Consider the following 6,017-nt stretch of genomic DNA (forward strand, 5'->3'; position numbering starts at 1 on the left):
GATGATCGATGGAATTAGGGAGGACGTCAATGGAGTCGTTGAAGAATGGGGAGAAAGAACGAGCGATAGAAAGAGAGGGTGTTTGGTACAGGGAATTAAAAATAGAGAAAAGGAATTGATTCCCTTTCTCTTATTTGGTTGATACAAAAAATAAATAATTGGGAAATAAATCAATTCCCTTTCCATCTTATCCATTCTCTATTTTTAAAAGAGAAAAGAGAGAAAAGAAAAACGAGGCGTGACCGAGAATGTCAAAAAAAAGCGGAGAAATCGATTTGCCCCCCATTCGAACCCCACTATGTGCAATCGGTCAAGATTTTGCAATCGATCAACACTCAAAAGGTTTCAAGCCGATTACCATGCAATCGGCCCACGTAATTTTGATTGCCCTACATACGATCGATACATAGGATCAAGTCTTCACAGCAGTGTCGCTTCATTCACGCACAGCTTCTTCTTGGGCGATTTTGGCATCAGCTTCTTCCGACCGTAGGTATGATTGTTAATCTTCTTATGAATACTTCCAATTCAAGAATTCTAATTTCGAAATTGTATTAAAATCTTGTTATGATCGATTCTTCATATGATTTGGAATTGTGTTAAAATCTTGGTATGATCGATTCTTTGTACCTGTTTGAATCCTATTTTTGATGTTAAAACATATTCATGACAATCGATTCTTCATATGTTAAAATTAATCGTGTTTGGCAATACTTGTAGATTAGTTTTTTTAATAATGTGACAGCACTTTCTTAGAATTTTTGTCCAACTTTGAACCTTCATAAAATCTTCATAAGAGCTTGGAATTAGGTGATTTTCTTTCCAGATTGTAGCCCTTTGTCTTGGCTATGTTTTAGGATCAAACAACAGCTTATTTGGCTAATTTTTGGCTGATTTATACAAGCCTAAACAGGGGCTGCTAGTTTTTTTTTTATAATGTGACAGCACTTTCTTTGAATTTTTGTCCAACTTTGAACCTTCATAAAATCTTCATAAGAGCTTGGAATGAGGTGATTTTCTTTCCAGATTGTAGCCCTTTGTCTTGGCTATGTTTTAGGATCAAACAACAGCTTATTTGGTTGATTTTTGGCTAAGTTATACAAGCCTAAACAGGGGTTGTTATTATTATTTTTTTTAATGTTTCAGCACTTTTTTTACAATTTTTGTCAAACTTTGAAACTTCATAAAAACTTCATGGAAGCTCGGAATGAGGTGATTTTTTTTCTCAAATCGTAGTCCTCTGTCTTTAATACGTTTTTAGGCTCAAGAAAAAACTTATTTGGTTTGGTTTTGGCTGAGTTATGTAGCTCCAAACAGTGGCTGTTAGAATTTTTGTACAACATTTCAGATTTTTTTTTAGCTTTTTTGTCCAACTTTGAAACCTTATAAAATCTTCATACGAGCTTGGAATACGGTGAAATTTTTTCTCGATTGTAGTCCTATGTGTTGTCTACGTATTAGACTCAAGAAATCGCTTATTTGGTTTGGTTTTGTCTGAGTTATGCAACTCCAAACAGTGGATGTTAGGTTTTTGTAATATATTTAAACATTTTGTTTTTTTAACTTTTTTGTCCCAACTCTTCCTTGTTTGTATATATGTAGATGACACGAACACCATTGCAACAACGGATTGTACGAAATAGACAAAATGTTATGACATCCGTCGTAAGAGCATTTTATGCAATGTATGTTATTATTCGTTGGTGGATGATGTATGATTTTGCTATGAACCGTTTAGAAAAAGCTACAATATTACGGCAAAAATACTTAATGAGTTACCATAATGGACGTGATAGTATTCATGATATGGTTTATAAAAGTGATAAAACAAGTGTGGTTAACATAAGAATGAATAGAAATGCATTTACAAGACTATGTGACATGCTTGAACAAAGAGGAGGGTTGAAAAATAGCAAACACATGTTAGTTGATGAGCAAGTTGCTATGTTCTTACATGTACTTGCACATAATGAAAAAAATTAGGATTATAGTAGAAAGATTCAAACGGTCAGGTGAAACTGTAAGTCGATACTTCAAGTTAGTCTTAGATGCGGTATGTCGATTACATAAAGAGTTCTACAAGAAACCCGTACCAATACCCGATGATGAAACCGACGAGAGGTGGAGGTGGTTTAAGGTTAGTACTAAATTAATATAAATTTATTTAATTCCAATATTAATAAAAAATTTGTTTTACGTACAGGGTTGCTTAGGAGCATTAGATGGAACATATATCAAAGTTAAAGTCCTTGCAGCGAACAGAAAACCTTATCGAACACGCAAGGGTGAGATTTGTACTAATGTACTGGGAGTGTGTTCGAGAGATCTTCAATTTATATATGTACTAGCGGGATGGGAGGGTTCCGCAGCAGATAGTCGAGTACTCCGTGATGCTATTAGTAGACCACATGGTCTTAAAATACTTCATGGTATGATATACATAAAATATAAAGCTACATAATATTATTATCAATACAGTCTAACTAAATATGTAGAATCTATTGTAGGAACATACTACCTTTGTGATGCGGGTTATACAAATGGTGAAGGTTTTTTAACACCTTATCGCGGACAACATTACCATCTTAATGATTGGTCTCGACCACCTACAAATGCTAAAGAGTTATATAACATGAGACACTCATCGGCAAGGAACGTAATAGAACGATGTTTTGGATTGATCAAATCTAGATGGGCTATTTTACGTGATAATGCATACCATCCAATAGAATCTATGCCACGCATAATCATTGCATGTTGTTTGATGCATAATTTCATATGTACAACCATGACTGAAGACCCCCTTGATCAAGAAATCCCTGTTAATCATACATAATTTGGAGACGAACATGACAACATTATTTCTACCGTAGAGACATCGCAAGGATGGACTGACCGTCAAGATCTTCTTGCTAATACTATGTTCACTGATTGGAGTGCAAGGCGTGCCAACAATTAATTTATTCCATGTTTTTATGTAAACTTCATTTTCTTTATGTGGTGTTGATATTATGTTTAATGATTGAACAACTCTATTATTATTTCATTATTCTTGTTGATATATTATATTTATTATGTGGTGTGATAATATTTCTTTATTTTGGATCTATTTGTAACTTTAATAAAAAAAAGTGTTGTTTAAAAAGAAATAAACAAGGTAATAAAATATTTCCATTTCACTGCATAATACAACCAAACAAGAGAAATGATTTTCAACAACATTTCTCTAGTGGATTCTCAGTTCTACCAAACAGTGTAATCAATTCTCTTTCTCTAGCTTAATTCTCTTTCTCTGCATTTCCATTCTCTGTTGCAATTTCATTTCTCTGTACCAAACGCATCCTAGGATCTGATATGTTTAATTGGGCTAATTTCTAAATCCCCTGAATGCCCTTATGTTATATTATTAAGATGCCCTCCCATGTTTTTATTCTCATTTATTTACAAAAGTGCCATAAACAATCTTAGCTCTTAATTTTTTTTAATCTGGCGGTCCACTTTTAGTTCTCGGGTACTCGGGAAATTATGAGTTTTCAAATGATATATATATATATATATATATATATATATATATATATATATATATATATATATATATATACTAGACGAATTCCCGCGCGTTGCGCAGCGTATGTTCAAAATATACTGTTAAAATGTTGAAAAATATATGTTTAAAATGGTTATGTTATTGACATAATATTTTGAACAATATTATTCATTGACATCAACCCACCTTCCTCAAAACAACTCTATATAAATGATTATATTGTTACCTTTAAAATCATAAAAAAAATTGTTTGATGTTTTAAATAATTACAATGATAAAAGTTAAAATGTTAATAAAATAAATTTAAAAAAATTAATTAACAATAACAACAACTATAAATAACATTAAACCATATATTATATTTAATTTTATTCATGAGTAACCCGCGGGTAGAGGTCATTCAAAAGATTGAGATTATGCAGTTTTAATAGATGTATATATTATCATATAATTCAAAACAATCAATATATTATATCAACTTAGTATACGAATTATTATATTAAATTTATCAACATTAAAGTTAAATTTAAAAAAAAAACATATATTTGTACAGATTTCAGCTATACAGATCTGCTTCCCACATCCTACACAATCGCACTTTGATAACTCAATCATTTTTGGATGAATTAAGGTCACTTATGTTTGTATATGCCATCGGTGAAACTTATGAGTGCCAATGTAGTTTGTTTTATGTAAGTGAAGTTCACTATTTATATTAATCATATTTGAATTGTTTTCTAAAATTTTATGTTTTCCACTATCAACACATTAATTATGATGTAATTGAGATAATAAATATTATTTTTCACATTTACTTGTTGTATAGCATTTGTGGCCTTTAATGCTTTTAATATCAATTAAGCTTAGTTACTCATGAGCTACGATTATTTTTAAGACGGCGTAACTAAAGAGCCAAATAATAGTTTCTTGTTGTTCTATGAGTAATTAAATACTTATTTAATATTCTTAACTAACAATAGGAGGTTACAATATTAATCTATCCAATATATACAAATGTTTTTTTTATGTGGAGTATTAAAGACGCAATGTGGGTAAATATTTTTAGATTTACAAATATTTTATACTAATAAACAATTCAAAATAATTATTTCGTTAATATATATATATACCTAGTCTTATTAAAGGTAATATTTCAAATTATACTTGAAAATTAATACTCCACACTTTATTAATATTAGTAAAAATATTGTAATATAATGTCGCACACATGTGAAAGAAGAGGTAAATGTTTATATATAACTACATATTTCAAAATTTTAGCAATAATAAGACCAAGTTTTGTTTTATGTAACTTTTTTTTTCATGGAATGATGATAAAAAATTATATCTTCTTTATATTGGGATAAAACTTTAATCCTTGATTCCATTCTTTTAATACTTGTTTAATCTAATGCAACTTATGAATATTTAAACTGTTCAACGTATTTTTTTTAATTGCTTAGTGGTTGGAAAAAAAAGGCAAAAAGTTGTATGGATTTATCTCTTGATTTTTTGTATGGTATTTTTAAAAATTGAATATATTTAGCCTTTGAAATATGAGGTTCATGGAGTGTTTTAAAATTTTTATGTGATTTATCTCATATGAATTATCATTCATTATGTGTGATTAGTTATTAAGAATGTAAAAAGGTATGAGAGTTTCAAATACATGAGGTTTTAGCAAATTATTGTGGGGGTTTCAAATGCTGAGATTTAATAGAAAATGCAAGCTTTATAAGTATATAAATTATTTTTCATATTTACTTGTTGTATAGCATTTGTGGCCTTTAATGCTTTTAATACCAATTAAGCTTAGTTACTCATGAGCTACGATTATTTTTAAGACGGCGTAACTAAAGAGCCAAATAATAGTTTCTTGTTGTTCTATGAGTAATTAAATACTTATTTAATATTCTTAACTAACAATAGGAGGTTACAATATTAATCTACCCAATATATACAAATGTTTTTTTTTAATGTGGAGTATTAAAGACGCAATGTGGGTAAATATTTTTAGATTTACAAATATTTTATACTAATAAACAATTCAAAATAATTATTCCGTTAATATATATATATACCTAGTCTTATTAAAGGTAATATTTCAAATTATATTTGAAAATTAATACTCCACGCTTTATTAATGTTAGTAAAAATATTGTAATATAATGTCGCACACATGTGAAAGAAGAGGTAAATGTTTATATATAACAACATATTTCAAAATTTTCTGGTAGCAATAATAAGACCAAGTTTTGTTTTATGTAACTTTTTTTTTCATGGAATGATAATAAAAAATTATATCTTCTTTATATTGGAATAAAACTTTAATCCTTGATTCCATTCTTTTAATACTTGTTTAATCTAATGCAACTCATGAATATTTAAACTGTTCAACGTATTCTTTTTAATTGCTTAGTGGTTGGAAAAAAAAAAGCAAAAAGTTGTATGGATTTATCTCTTGATTTTT

This window comes from Lactuca sativa, chromosome 5 (genome assembly GCF_002870075.4).
Source record: "Lactuca sativa cultivar Salinas chromosome 5, Lsat_Salinas_v11, whole genome shotgun sequence".
NCBI classification, from domain to species: domain Eukaryota; kingdom Viridiplantae; phylum Streptophyta; class Magnoliopsida; order Asterales; family Asteraceae; genus Lactuca; species Lactuca sativa.